At 36.3% G+C, this 15,410-nt stretch overlaps 1 protein-coding gene across 2 annotated transcripts in view; it reads right to left on the bottom strand.

The window, feature by feature from the left end:
• PRIM2 (DNA primase subunit 2) overlaps positions 1 to 15,410 on the bottom strand; it is a 332,833-nt gene that overhangs the window by 20,508 nt on the left and 296,915 nt on the right. The window lies entirely within an intron of this gene.

Here is a 15,410-nt window from a genome sequence, read left to right on the forward strand (position 1 = left end):
TAACATGCTTGATTAAGACACTATGCAGTTTATCCTAGATGGGAAACTACATTTAGTGTGTTGTGATGATGCTCAGGGAATGAGTGTTAGGTAATATAAAAAAAAAAAAAAAAAAAAAGTTGCAGGAGAAAAAAAAAACGGTTTTGTATAATTTTGTAAAAAAAAAAAAATGCATATTTGACGACTGCAGCGAGCTGTATGGGCACAGCTGGGTGCTACTTTATAGTATGTTCACTCTACTCACTGGGGTTTATGTCTAAGGTCAGACTTGGGTTCATGTATAGCTATGTGTCAGCTGTGCTAGCTATTGGATATATTTAGACTAATAAAGTTCATTGGCAGATCAATTGAATGGGGGGAAAGGGGAAAGGCATGGAGGGCAACCATGGATGCCAGGGACAATGTGGGAGGAGGATGGGACATGGCAGAGGGTGGGGGATGGGGAATCAGGGATGGCAAAACAAAAGGCAAGGTATGCAGGACATAAGAATTGGAAAATTATTTGCTGAGAACATGTATGTTGATGTGCTTGATTGAGCCAATGCACAGTGTATTTTGGATGGAAAATTCATTTGTGTGTTGAGATGGTGTATAGTGAATTAATGTAGAGAATGAATAAATTTAAAATAAAAAATAAAATAAAATAAAGAAGTTTTTAAATATATGGTATTTAAAAGTTTATTTCTTTTATGAAAAAGAGAGACAGACAGACAGTTACTTTCAGCAGGGTATTCACACTGCAATCTTCCCCCCAGTCCTGTAGTTAGCCAGGATCAACGAGTATGTCCAGGTAGAACCAGGACATGAAGCCTTCACTATGGCCTCCAGTCCTGCATGGCAGCACTTACAGTATAAGATTATCAACTGTGATCACCACACAGTATAACGGATCACTAAAACTTACTACTCATTCTTTTATTGCAAAATGTCTTAGTCGTCCTTTCCTCACTCATGATGGTTCCATACTGCCACCAGAATAACTTTTTCAAAAGCCAAATCTAATCCTGGCATTGCTAGCTCACGGCTGTGGATGGGACACAAACCCCTCCTTATGACTCAAAGACCTTTCCCATTAGGCTCAAGTCTCCCTCCTGGGCTCCCTTTCTGCCCTACCTGGCTACTTAGGTTCAGTTTTTCTCATAGTGTGTTCTTTGGAATTTCAGCTCACAAAAATCAGTAATATGCAGGAGATTTTCTTGTTTATACATTGTTTGATTTGGCTTAAATTTCTTTATGGCAGGACTTACTAGGGTGCAGGATCTCAAACGAAATTGTCCCTAAAATCCATTTTCGTAGCTTTGGCAGGACTAGAGTTCCTTAAAACATATTACAGAAATTAATAAGCTTCCTTCTCCTGAATCTCATTCTATTTCCTTATCCTAGCTTTGTCTTCTTTCACCACATTTGGGTGTTTATCTCCCCCACTGGGCTAACAGTTCCATGAAGGCAGGAATCACATTGGTTCTATTCATCACTCTATTTCCAGTGTTTTAATGGTTGCTGGAAAACAGTCATTATCCAATTATTACTTGTTGACATGGAATGCTTGTGATGACATGTGTGACTTCTTTCCACTGGAAAACGTGGAGAGAGTCAACTTTCAAATCCAATCCAAATGTCACCTTCTATGTGAAGCATTCCTTCCACGCCTTCCTCAATGGAAGATCTTCCTCTTGTGATTCTACAACTAGCACTTTATTAATGTACTTATTATACTTTATTATAGTTAAATAGGAAACAAGAAAAGAAGTCTTGCAAAGCAATTTAAACTGCTACGCCAAATAACGAATTCCTCAGTGCTGATTAATACCAAAATTTTGGATTAAAGGATTTAAGCACGTAGGAATATCAACAATTAAATAAACTTGGACTGGGAGGAGGAAGTGAAAGACAAAGAAAAAAGGTGGGGAGAGGATGGAAAGACAAATGACAATATAATGTGCAAAACCTGCTTAGAGACATGGAGAATCCAAGTACTGCCAAACCTCAGTTCCATGGTTCCGTTACTAACTTTACAGCATGTTGAATATTCCATTATTTGGCATGATATAAAAGCAAACCAATTCAGAATCACTATATTTTAGGAAAATGATTATAAAAAATCTACAATGACTTAATAATCACTTTTAAAGAGCTTATAAAGGGGCCAGCCGGGACATGGTGGTGGAGGTACTGGACTCCCATATGGCCAACCACGGTCTGAGTCCCAGACCTGGCAGCTTGAAACTCACACCAGGCGCGTGTATATATGTGCCCAAAATCTCTGAGGGAAGATGGGAGGAGAAGGGATCACAGCATGTCCATTCCCCCTGGGGGGCAATTTTTCACTTTCTCTCTGTCTCTCCAATGAGTTCATGTACCATAAAAAAGCAAACAAAAACAAAAACAAAACTCTCAAACAAAAAAGAGCTAATAAAAAGAGTTGTCTCATATCTCCTAAATACGCTATTAGACATAGAAGCTGAAATTAAAGAATGTCAAGAATTTAAAATTAAGGGAACCAGCAGTTAGCGTAATGGCTATGTCACTGGACTCCCACGTGGTCGACCGCGGTTTGCATTCCAGACCCGCTGGCTTAGAACTCACGCCAGGCGCATGTGCATGCGTGCCCAAGATCCCAAGAGGAGCATGGAGGAGAAGGGACTGTAGCGTGACCATCCCCCCTGGGGGGTGATTTCTCGCTTTCTGTCTCTATGTTTCTCTCTGTCTGTCTGGCGAGTGTACGTGCCCTATAGCAAAAACCTCTCCAAAAAAAAAAAAAAAGAATTTAAAATTAAGATCTGTCACTTATAGGTTTTTCAAGGACTAAAGGATTAAGGAGTAAAAAATAAATAAAAATTTAGAGATAGAGCAAGAAATATACCTAGCAAGAAAAACACTGTAAATTGGTCACAAACATCACCAAAAAGTTTGATATGTTTTAATGTTTAACAGAGTAAGAATTTGAAATATTTACTTTATGAAAGCCAATATTCTGGGTACTTGAAGTTTGCTCTGGAGGGTAAGTTTCTGGGGAGCATAAAAATTAATCAAGAAGTAGAGCAAAGAGAATAGTTTTATTATTATAGGCAAAAAGGCTGGATTTTGTGTAAGTATTTTATCATAACTGACAGTATTGTATGTCACTGAATAAATTCCTATATGAATTTCAGTAATTTCTCATGTAATAAATGAAATAATACAATAATTATAGAAAGATAAATAAATAAATAAAATAACTATAAACAGAATATTAAATTTTCTTTTGAGAAAGAATACATTTTCCATTTTAACACAATATTAACAAATGTAAGTTTTTGTTTTGTTTTTGGAGAGGTTTTTGCTATAGGGCATGTGTGCTCACAGAAAGACAGAGAGAGACAGAGAGACAGAAAGCAAGAAATCCCCCCCCCCCAGGGAGAATGGCCAGGCCACAATACCATCTCCTCCATTCTTCTCTTGGGATTTTGGGCACGCATACATGTGCACCCGGCATGAGTTTAAGCCACCAGGTCCGGGACTCAAACCGCAGTCGACTACATGGGAGTCCAGTGACATAGCCATTATGCCAACTGCTGGTCCCCATGAATGTAAGTTTTAACAATAGATTTGGCTAATAATGACATGTATTATTTGACTTTAAAAATGAATTTTTCTTTTAACTACCTTAAACAATGTTAAATAATCTTCAAATGACCATTTATACTCAGTCTATAAAGGAAAGGATACATACAGAAAGCATGTAGATGTTCAGAGATTTTTGTGATAAAGCCAAAAATACCATGGACAGTTGACAACAATTTTAATACCAACAACACATCTTTTCTTCAATACAGTTCTGAGATTTACTAAGAACAATGTATACGTTTTCAACTACAACACTAAAAGAAAAGTCAAGTTAACTGCAGCAATCAAACTACTGTTCTCATAAATCAGAAGAGATGCTCCTAGAGATAAAAGATACAAAAACTGCTCTTACAAGCAGTTATTGTTCATAAGGTAACGGACAGACTGAATACCCTCATCCATTGATAAATACTTCTCACGCAAGACCATCATAGGCTTTCTTTATGTAGTTTAGATTTATATGAACATGAGTTAAGGAGTCATCAAGATTTATCTTTGCCATAAAATCTCCTTGACACAGAGTTACTTTTAAGTCTTTTAAACTGTCCTTTTTGAAAGATTTCTTCATTAAAAGGCATTTACCAATTTTAGATTTAATATGGTCACTAACTTCTTGAGAATTTTTGGACTGTGAAAAACAGAGGTTAACCAACCACTCAAGAAGTAATAAGAGCATGCATTTTTTCATATTTCATGGTTTTAATATCACTATTAAGTTTCTGGAAAGCACCAATTAGATTTGCCTTAAAGATAATCATTAATGGTTATGCTGAGTCAAAAGTCTAAAACACATTTCCTTCCTTTATTAGAAAAAGAACTAACTAAAATGAGAATTTTTTTAAAAACGTTTTTAAAAGATTACAAAAGAAATACATTTGTAAATGCATGCTGAGCATCCCTAATCTCCAAATCCCTAAACCAAAAGTCTATAGCCACTGCTATACCATAAGTGGAAAATTCCACCCCTGACCTCATGTGATAGGTCAAAATCAAAGTGGTAACCACCACCCCCCCACCAAAAAAAAAAATGTATAAAATTACTATTGGGCTATTTGCACAAGAAAACATAATGAATTGCACATTTAAATTTAGGTCCCATCCCCAAGTGTCTCACTATGTATATCTAAATATTCAAAACTCAAAAAAATGTGAAATCTGAAACACTTCTGGTCCCAAGCATTTCAAATAACAGATAGTCAACCTATAATACATTCAACAAAAAAAAATTGAAAAATGTTTTACTTATATTCCACTAATGGGTTCACATGTAAAAGTACAGACTGACCATAACAGGTCATACATGATTATACACCAGAAGCAAACACTGAAATATAATACAATAGAACCTGATCACTTCAATACTCAGCAGTCTCAATATTTTGAATATACTGGTTTAAAAAAAAAATGTATTGCTAAAAGTAATTTCATCTGCTTCCTTTTCCCTTTTTAAATTTTGGCTGTAGAACATTTAAAATGATAGATGTGCCACACATTATATTTCTATTGGAGAGCACTGCTCTGGAAGTTTCATGAGACTATTGAGCGCTTGAGACAGACCATACAAAAACAATCAGACTTGGGACCAGCAGATGGTGTAATGGTTAAGTCACTGGACTCCCACATAAATGACCATGGTTCGAGTCCTGGACCCAGTGGCTTAAATTCACACCAGATGCATGTGCATGCATGCTCAAGATTCCAAGAGGAGAGCGGAGGAGAAGAGACTGCAGTGTGGCCATCCTCCATGGGGAGGCGGGTGTGATTTCTTGCTTTCTATCTTTCTGGCAAGTGCACAACCCTATAGCAAAAAAAAAAAACTCTCTTAAAAACCAAAAGAATCAGACTATCAGAATTAGCAATTCATAATATTTGAAATGTCCAGCTTTCTAAAAATATTATGAAGCATGCAAAAAAAAAAAAAAGGAAAAGAAAAAGAAAACAAAATATGTCCCTTTCTCAGAATAAAATTAAACTGTCTCTGAGGAAGAACAGACTTGTACTTACTAGAAAAATGCTTCAACTGTTTTAAATATGTTCTAAAAGTTAAAGGAAACCACAGACAAAAGCTAAAGAGAATCAACAGAATAACATCTTAACAAATAGAAAACAGCAGTACAGAGAATGAAACTATAAAAATGAACCAAACAGGAATTCTGGAGCTAAAATGTAGGGTAGCTAATGAAAATTTTGCTAGAGGGTTTCAGCAGAAGTTTCACTGGGCAGGGAAAAAAAAAAAAAAAATCAGTGACTGAGAGTACCCAGTCCACATTCAGAAGGAATCAAGAAAGATAAGGGTTAAACGAATATTGAAAGAAATGATGTCTGACAAATTCTCAAATTTGAAAATACTCAATCTACCTATCTAAGAAGCTCAACAAACTCTAAGTTGGCTAAAAGAGATTCACACTGAAACATATTATAAATAAATTGTCAAAAGTCAAAGATAATCTTGAAAGCAGCAAAGGAAAGAAATGTCTCATCAAATACAAGAAATACTCCTTAAGATTTACAGCCAATCTCTCGGCAGAAAATATGAAGGCCAGAAAGCAGCCAAATAATCTACTGTTCTATAAGGGAGAAAAACGTCAATCAAGATTCCTATATCTGACAAAACTGTCCTTCAAAAATGAAGGAGATATTAACATATTCCAAGATAAACAAGTTTGTTGCTAGTAGAATTGACCAATAAGAAATGCTAGAGAAGTCTCCCAGGCAGAAATGTGACTAGACACTTTTACTGTCATACAAAACCACACTGGTAAACATAGCTACACAGGTACATGAAAGCCAGTAGTATTTTTCGTTTATAACTGCACTCCGTGTCCTCTCCCCCATATGATTGAAAAGACAAATGCATAAAACTAACTGTAAATCGGTGTTACTGGGTACACAGTGTTAAAGATGTAGGCTACAATGAAAACAACCCAAAGGAAGAGAGGCAGAGCTATATAGCAGTGAAGAGTTTTGTATGCCATAGATGCTAAACTGGTATTAAATGAAAATTGTTAGATGCTTAAAAATTAATTGCAATGCCTGCAATAACCACTTAAAAAAACTGCACTAAAAAATAATACAGAAAAAAAAGAAGCAAAAACATAAGAAACAAGAAATTCAACATTATTTGTTGACAATAACAAACATGGTAATATCCTTGACTGAGTCAATATACAGTGTACTATGGATGGAAAAATCTTGTTTTGTGTACTGTAACGATGTACAGTGAATTAATGTAAATAAATACATTTAAAATAAATAAATTACAGGGGAAAAAAAAGATGAGAAGGAAATTAAAATGGCACATGCTATATATGTGGCCCCTATAAAATTCAAGTGTTACCAATGCGATAATATTAAGAATTAGGGGCATTAAGAGGTGATTAGGCCATCGGGCTCATTCTCATTCATGAATTAAGGGCCTTACAAAAGACATTTCAGGAGGAATTAGTCTGCTGGCTAGTCTGCTCTTCCATCCTTCTGCTTCTGTATATGGGGACATGGCAAGAGAGCCCTCACCACAGTAGATGCTGGTGACTTGACCTTGGACTTCCCAGCCTCGGGGACTGTGAGGAATAAATTTGTGTTGTTTCTAAATTATCCAATCCGTGGTATTTTGTTATAGCAGCATCAAACAGTATATTACAAAATAAAATGTCTTAATGCAAAAAAAGGCACTAAGAACTAAGGGACAAAAAAAGATAAAAAAAATAAAACAATGAGCAAAATGGCAAAAATGAATCTATCAGTAATTATTTTAACTGTAAACAGATTAAACTCTTTAATCACAAGGCAAAAATTGGAAGATAAATGGAAATATGTACTCAGACTATATGCTCTCTACCAAAAAAAAAAAAAAAAATCACTTTAGACCCAAAGACACAAACAGGTTGAGAGTTAAAGGTTGAAAAAAAAGATATTCCATGAAGAGTAACCAAAAGAGAGTAGGGATAGCTAAACTAATACCAGGCAAAACAGACGTTAGGTCAAAAGTTTTAAGATGAAAAAGGACATGATATCAATCAAAAGGTCAATCCATTAAGAGGATGTAACAGTAATAATGATGCACACAACTAAAGGCAGACATCCAAAATACATGAAACAAAAGTGTAAAGAGTTGAAGGTAGAAATAGTTCTCAGTAATAACTGAGAGATTTCATCATTTCACTTTCAATAATAGGTAGAACTAAGCAGAACATATACAGGAAATGGAGGATTTCAACAATGCTATACCTAAGCCAACGAGACATAACAGACATATACGGAACACTCCACCCAAAACAAAAGGATACATATTCTTTTTTAAAAAAATATTTATTTAATTCCATTTGTTGCTATTATTTTTTTATTTGACCAGAGAGAGACAGAGAGATAAAGGGAAAGTGAGAAAAGAAGCCGCCAGTTTCAAGACTCGAACCACAGTCAGCCATGTGGGAATCCAGCGCCTTTAACCATCAAGCCACCTGCTGGTCCCAAAGATATATATTCTTTACAAGAGTACATGGACCATTCTCCAGGACAGACTGTTAGTTTGTCACCAAGAAGTCTAAAAATTTATAGAGATTAAAATAATATAAAACATCTCCTCCAACCACAAAGGAATGAAAAAAGAAATCAATAACAAAAGGAAAACTGGGGGTTGGCTTTGTGGTCTCATGGTTAAGGCAGGCAGATCCCATATGGCTGAGGTCTGAGTGGTCTAAGTGCCAGATTCAGCAGTTTGAAGAACATGCCAGGCATGTATGTGTATGTGCATGTCCATTCTCCATGGAGGATGCATTCTCCTCTCCCTTTCTGTCTGTCTCTCTCTGGTAAGCACATACATCCTTCAGGAAAAAAAAAAAAAGAAAAAAAAAAAAGGAAAGAAAATGGAAAACTGGAGAATTAAAAAATATGTAAAAATGAACAACATATTCATAATCAATGGGTCAATGAAAAAAATCACAATAGAAATTAGAAAATACTTTGTGATAAAGAAAACAAAAGAGCAATGTACCAAAACTTATAGGGTATAATGAAAGCAGTGTTCACAGAGAAAGTTCTACACTAAAAAAGGAACTCAAATCAATAACTAACTTCGTACTTGAAGTAACTAAAAAAAGGAGAGCAAACTAAACAAAGCCAATAGAAAGAAGGAAATAAATTAAGAGCACGAATAGATAAAGTAGATAATAAAAATAAAACGGGGGGCCAGCAGGTGGCACAGTGGTTAAGACACTCACTCTCAATATGGTCAACTCTACAGGCTTTGGTACTTGACCTGGTGACTCAAAAAACACCTAGAGCAAGTGTGCATGCATGCCCAAAATCTGTAGATTAGAATGGAGAAGGGATTGTGGCATGGCCATCATTCCTGGGGTTGGGGGGGGTGATTTCTCAATTTCCCTCTTTATTTCTCTTTGTCACTCTCCAGTGAGCTACAGTTAAAAAAAATAAAAATTAAAGGAAAAACAGAAAAATCAAAGAATTAAGAGTTGGTTCTTCGAAAAAGATGAAATTGATCAACCGTTAGCTAGACAGGCTAAGAAAAAATAGAAAGCTTAAATTACTAAAATTAGAAATAAAAGTGGGGATACTACTATTGGCAATACCAAAATAAAAAGGGAATATTATGAAGAACTGTTCCCCAATAAGTTAAATAACAGAAGAAATTGACAAATTCCTAGAAGTAAATACATTATCAAAACTGAACCAAGAAGAAATAAACAACCAAATAAATTCATAATAAGTAAAGAAATTGAGTCAGTACCTAAAAACCTCCCAATAGGGCCAATGGTTGGTGTGGTAAAGGCATTGGATACCACATGGCTGACTCGGCAATTCAAGTTACAGACAGTGGCCTAAAAAACACTGGGTACTTGAGTGTGCATGCTCAAAAATTCCAAGAGGAGAATGGAGGAGAAGGAATTTTGATGCAGCCATTTCTCACCTTCCTTCTTTCTTTCTTTCTCTAGCAAGCCCTCATGCCCTGGGGCAAAAGTCTATAAATAGATAGATAGATAGATAGATAGATAGATAGATAGATAGATACCTTCCAATAAAGAAAAGCCAAAGACCAGATGGCTTCATTGAATTCTACCAAAACATGGAAAGAATTAACACCAATCCTTCTCATGTTTCTCTAAAACATAGGAGTCATTCTATAAGGCCAGCATTACACTGCTAGCAAAGGTAATCAATGATATCAGAAAATAAAAACAAAAACTATAGAACGAAATGCTTTATAAATACAGATGTAAAAATCTTCAGCCAAATAATAATAAACCAAACCCAGGAACACATTAAAAAGATTACAAACTGGGACAGGCAGTTGGTGTAATGGCTTTGTTTCTGGACTTTCATGTAGTCTTCCGCGGTTCAAGTCCCAGAATCTGTGGCTTAAACTCACACCAGGTGCATGTGCGTGTGTGCCCAAGATCCTGAGAGGAGAATGAAGGAGAAGGGATTCCAGCAAGGCCATTCCCCCTGGCAGGGGGTGGGTGATTTCTCACTTTCCCTCTCACTGACTCTGTTTCCCTCTCTCTTTTTCTCTCTGTTGAGCATACAGGCCCTACGGCAAAAACATCTCTAACATAAAAAATAAAATACAAAAAAAAAAAGGTAAGTTGAACTCTCAACCCCTACTAGCTCAGAATCTGATCTTATCTGGAAATACGGTATTTATAAGGGTAGCTAAAATGAGGGTATTATAGTAGGCCCCTAATCCAATATGAACAGTGCTCTTATAAAAAGGGAAAAGTAGACATAGAGACAGAAGACAGAGAGAAGATGGTGAGGAAGACATATAGGGAACATACCACATGAAAATGAAGGTAGAGACTGGAGTGATGTATCTGTAAGACAAACATTGCCAACAAATCACACAGGCCCCGATGGAATCAATCTGCCAACACCTTGATTACAGAATGCTATGCTTCAGAACGTGAGGGCTTCCCCCCTTCCCCCCTCCCCCCCAGTTTTTGCCACAGGACACGTGTGCACACAGGAGAGAGACAGAGAAACACAGTGAGAGGGAAAGTGAGAAATCATCACCCTCCAGGGGCAATGGCCACACCACAATCTCTTCTCTTCTATTCTCCTGGAATTATAGGTACACATATAATGTGCCCAGCATGATTTTCAAGTCTCCAGGTTAAGGACCTGAATCATGGTTGACTATGTGGGAGACTAGCACTTTAACCACCATGCCACCTGCAAGCCCTGTGAGATTATTTTTTAAGCTACCCAGTCTGTGGAATTTACTATGGAAGCCCTAGGAAAGTAATATAGGTGGTAATAATTAAATAAAAAAAGTAATAATGGTTGATAAAAAGAAGAGAAATTGGAACTGAGTGCATTACTGTTGGAAATTTAAGACAGTGCAGGTGCTGGGACCAGCACTTGGCGTAATGGCTATGTTGCTGAACTCCCATGTAGTCGACCACAGTTCAAGACCTGGACCCGGTGGCTTAAACTCACGCCAGGCGCATGTGTGTGCGAGCCCAAGATCCAGAGAGGAGAATGGAGAAGGGATTGTGGCGTGGCCATCCCCCCGGGGGGTGATTTCTCGCTATCTCTCTCTCTCTGTCTTTCAGGTAAGTGCAAACCCCCCCCCAAAAAAAAAAAAAAAACACAACGAAAAAAAGACAGTGTAAGTGCAGCTTCTGTGGAAAATAATCTGGCAACTCCTCAGTAAATTAAACCAAGAATTACCATGTAGCCCCTCAATTCTACTCCTAGGCATATACCCCAAAGAACTGAAATGAAATACTTAAATAACTGAATGAATGGTCATAGCACCATCATTCAGAATCATTTATAACTGGAAACAACCCGACATCCAGCAATGGGTGAATGGATAAACAAAATGCTATATAGGCATACAATGGAATATTATTCAGCCATTGAAATAAATTAACTAATGGTACTTATTACAAAAAATAAATGTAACTTGAAAACATGCTACATAAAATAAGCCAGACATAAGAGGTCATATAATTCCATTTATATCAAAAACCTAGAATAGATAAATCCATAGAGACAGAAAACAGATTACTGGTTTCCAGCAGTCGAGTGATTGTTCAGTGGGTGCAAAGTTTGGTTTTGGGATGATGAAAATATTTGAACTTTACTGCAGTGGTAGTTCCACAACAGTGTGGGCTGAATTGTATGCTTTTAATGATTAATTTTATGTGAATTTCTTCTTAATAGAAACAAGCAACCAGATCTTTTGAAATGCTGTTACCACCTATAATTCACATTTTGTGAATTATCCTCTTCTTTATTTCATATTTGCCAGCGCTTAAGTAATGCATTATACATATTCCTAAGCTTAGGTATACAAAAATTACTACTCACAGTAATGGACTTCTAAGAAAGAAGAAATCAAAAAGGATATCAACTGATTTCAAAATAAGAAGAAAATCACTACAGAGAAGTAGAACGATGCAGCGGAAGGAGCAAGAGCTGCAGAGTCAGGCACAGGAGTGAATCCTGGCCTTAATCTATATTAGTTCTATGGTTCGGGGCTCTTTCTTGCCTTTTCCAAGACTCAGCATTCTCATCCTTAAAATAAAGATAATGTTGCAAGGAATCAAATGAGATATAGTTTACTTGTATAAAGCTTCCACCAAAGGGCTCGGAGCAGAGTAGGCAAAAATAAAAAAATAAATAAAATACTGTGCCTTCAAATTGTTCTGATTTCAGCAACGGCCCAAAATATACATATTTTCACTGAAAAAATTGCAAGTTTTTTTAAAGCTGAAAATAAAAGGTAAAAATAAAAATGAAAATCTCTAGGATAATCAGAAAATTAAGATATGTACATAAGGCAAGATTTTGTGGTTGGCCACATGGAAATCCAGCACCTTAACCTAAGCCATCTACTGGCCCCCAGGCAAGAAATGTTGATAGATTTTAAGTGAATAAGCTAACAAAACCCAGAAGGGATGATTAATTCATTGGTATTTAAAAAAGAAATGTTTTATAAAAGAAAATTGAGATCAAAATTTATACCACTATTTTAAGGCAAAAAGGGTTAAGACATTGATAAAGCTTGACCAATACAGCTTATATTCTTATATATTATTTATCCAGTGGTCACCAGCTATGTAACGCTGAGAGAGAATTTCCCAGTGGTCTCAAGTTTCTGAGCATTTTGCAAGCAGAGAAAAACAAAGGCCTTGGTGCCAGATGTTCATACAATGAACAGCCTTGGAAGGTATAGAACCTTCCACTGAATTAGAACTTAAACATGCACATTATAAAATATGGAGACTACCTAAATTCAGGGTTTCTGTCTCTGAACACAAGCTACTGCACATACAGATCATACCTGGCCCTCTTCATGTTGTTCAGTGGAAACGGGGGGTGGGGGTGGGGGGTTCAACAAACTGGTGCAAGAAAAATGTTGATAACACTATTACTGAAATGGTCAAGGCTTTTGCCAGCATCCCTGAAACTGTAGCAGCTAAGTTATTAACTTGCAGAAAGTGCAAGATCTCAGACCCTTCACAGTTCCTAATGGGGACCAGATATTATGCCAGGTGCTAGAAACACAGAGGGATAATGGTTAAAATCTCATACATAAAGCTCTCTGCTATTATTACCATCTATACGTTTAGCACACAATCACTTCACCTAAATGTCATACAGAACACGAAACTTTCTTAACCTTTAATCAAAGAAATGCATGTGGAAGTAAAAAAAAAAAGTTTAATTATAGTATAGCTTACTGATTTGTTTTTTTAAGTTTATTTAATTCTTCTGAGAAAGAAAAAAAAAAAAAGACAGGTTGACACCCCAACAAAGTCTCCACGCTGCAACGCCCCCTCAAACTTGGCCAGCCTGGATCACAGGCATGTGCATGCATGCCTGGTGAACGTAGCTAAGTCTCAGGACATGAACAGAGGACCTATCCATGTGGGTCCAAATGCATTACCACTACCCAACTGCCTGGCTCCATAGCTTATGATTAATCTCAACAGCTCCAACATCACATTTCTTCCCATTGCTTGTTCTGTTCCCAAGAGGCAATTACTTTTAAACATTTCCATTTTTGGTTAAAGAGGATGTTGTTTATGTCACACTAATTACATTTAGACTTTGAGTTCTTGATTTATTAATATACTGAATTTCTACTATAAAAGATGAGTATTTGCCTCATTTATACTACCTCCAACCCACATTCTTCCCTCTCCCCTTTAATTTTTTTTTTTCTTTTTTGCTAGTGGGTATGTGCATTCACTGGAGAGAGAGAGATGGAGAAAGTTTGAAAGCATCCCTCGTGGGCAATGGTCACGCCACAATCCTTTTTCCTCCATTTCTCCCTCTTTTTGAGATTTTGGGCACACATGCACATACGCCTGTCATATTTTTCAATATGGATCCAAGATTCAAACCATTCAGTCAGCTAGATCCAGCTACCTTAACAACCACACTACTGGGTGGCCCTTTCTTTTCTTATTCTCTTAACACTGTCCTTTGCAGGAAAAAAAAAAAAGTAATTTTGATGAAGTTTGATTTATCACTATTTTCTTTCATAAAATGTGCCAAACTCAAGATAATGAAGGTTTTTCTATTATTAGTTTTACATTTTATAGTTAGGTCTAAGATCCATTTTGAATTCATTTTTATATAGAATGTGAGGAAGTATGCTTAGGTTTTGTTTTTTCACTTACAGACATCCAATTGTTTAAAAAAAAAAAAAGAAAAAGAAACAAAAACTGTTATGTCCCTACTGAATTGCCCTAACAGCTTTGTTTAAAGAACAGTCAGTCATATATATGTGCGTCTAATCCTGGAATCCTATAAGTATGCTTTAAACAAAATAAAGAATGCCAACTAAATCACAATAATCTCCTCTGATGATCAAAATTGTGCAATTTGTTAATATTTTTTTATTTTTTTAATTGAAACATTTTTCTCTTCCTGACCCCTCTGCAATTGGAAAATATTTGTGAGCATTCTTATTTTGAGGCAGAATGGTTATTTGCATAAGGTCAATAATACAATAGTATCTGTTGCCTTGCATCAGAAATGGAATTCTTATGAGAATTTGTGCAAATAACAGACCAAATTGAAACTAAACTCTTTTTTTTTTCTGCAAACAAGATTAGACCTCTCTTTAGTAAAAGGGGGAATGGAGAGAGAAAAAAATGTTTCAGAAGAAAGTAGAGTGCACTTGTCACTAGATTTTTAGCTTTGTCCATATTTAGTTTAATTAAGATCTTTCGTAAATCAATAAAAGGCGAAAAAAAAAGTTTAGTATGGGAAGGAAGGAGGGGAAAAAGGAAAGAAAAAAAGGACATTTAATTGATCAAAAAATGAGAAGCTATTTGCTGATGATAATGTATATAGTACTATCTTTGTCTTGACTGATATGCATGGTAATCTTGCTAAAAAAAGAAATGTTGTGGGACCACAGATGGTGTGGTGATTAAGGTGCTGGACACTCCCACATGGCTGACCATGATTCAAGTCCTGGACCTGGTAGCTTGCTTTCTCACTTTCCCTCTCTGTCTTTCTCTTTTTGTCTCTCTCTCTCTGGTCAAATCAAAATAAATTAATGAATAAAAAAATTAAATAAAATCTTTTAAAAAAAGAAATGTACACTGTAAAGAGATTTGTGACTAAATGTAAATAAATAAAAAAATTCTGATTATTTAAAATTCCCCAGTAGTTCCTTTAGTTGAAGATATCTTTTTCAAGTAGTTTTTCTCTTAAAAAAAGTAGCTATATCGGGCTCACGCCCCCTGTGCAGCCACGCGCCAGCCCCGCTCCAGTGGGGGCCCCCGAGGCCCCGGGGGGACACGCCCCCCCCGCGGGCCCCC

The sequence above is a fragment of the Tupaia chinensis genome, unplaced genomic scaffold, assembly GCF_000334495.1.
Source record: "Tupaia chinensis unplaced genomic scaffold, TupChi_1.0 Scaffold000256_1, whole genome shotgun sequence".
Lineage (NCBI taxonomy): Eukaryota > Metazoa > Chordata > Mammalia > Scandentia > Tupaiidae > Tupaia > Tupaia belangeri.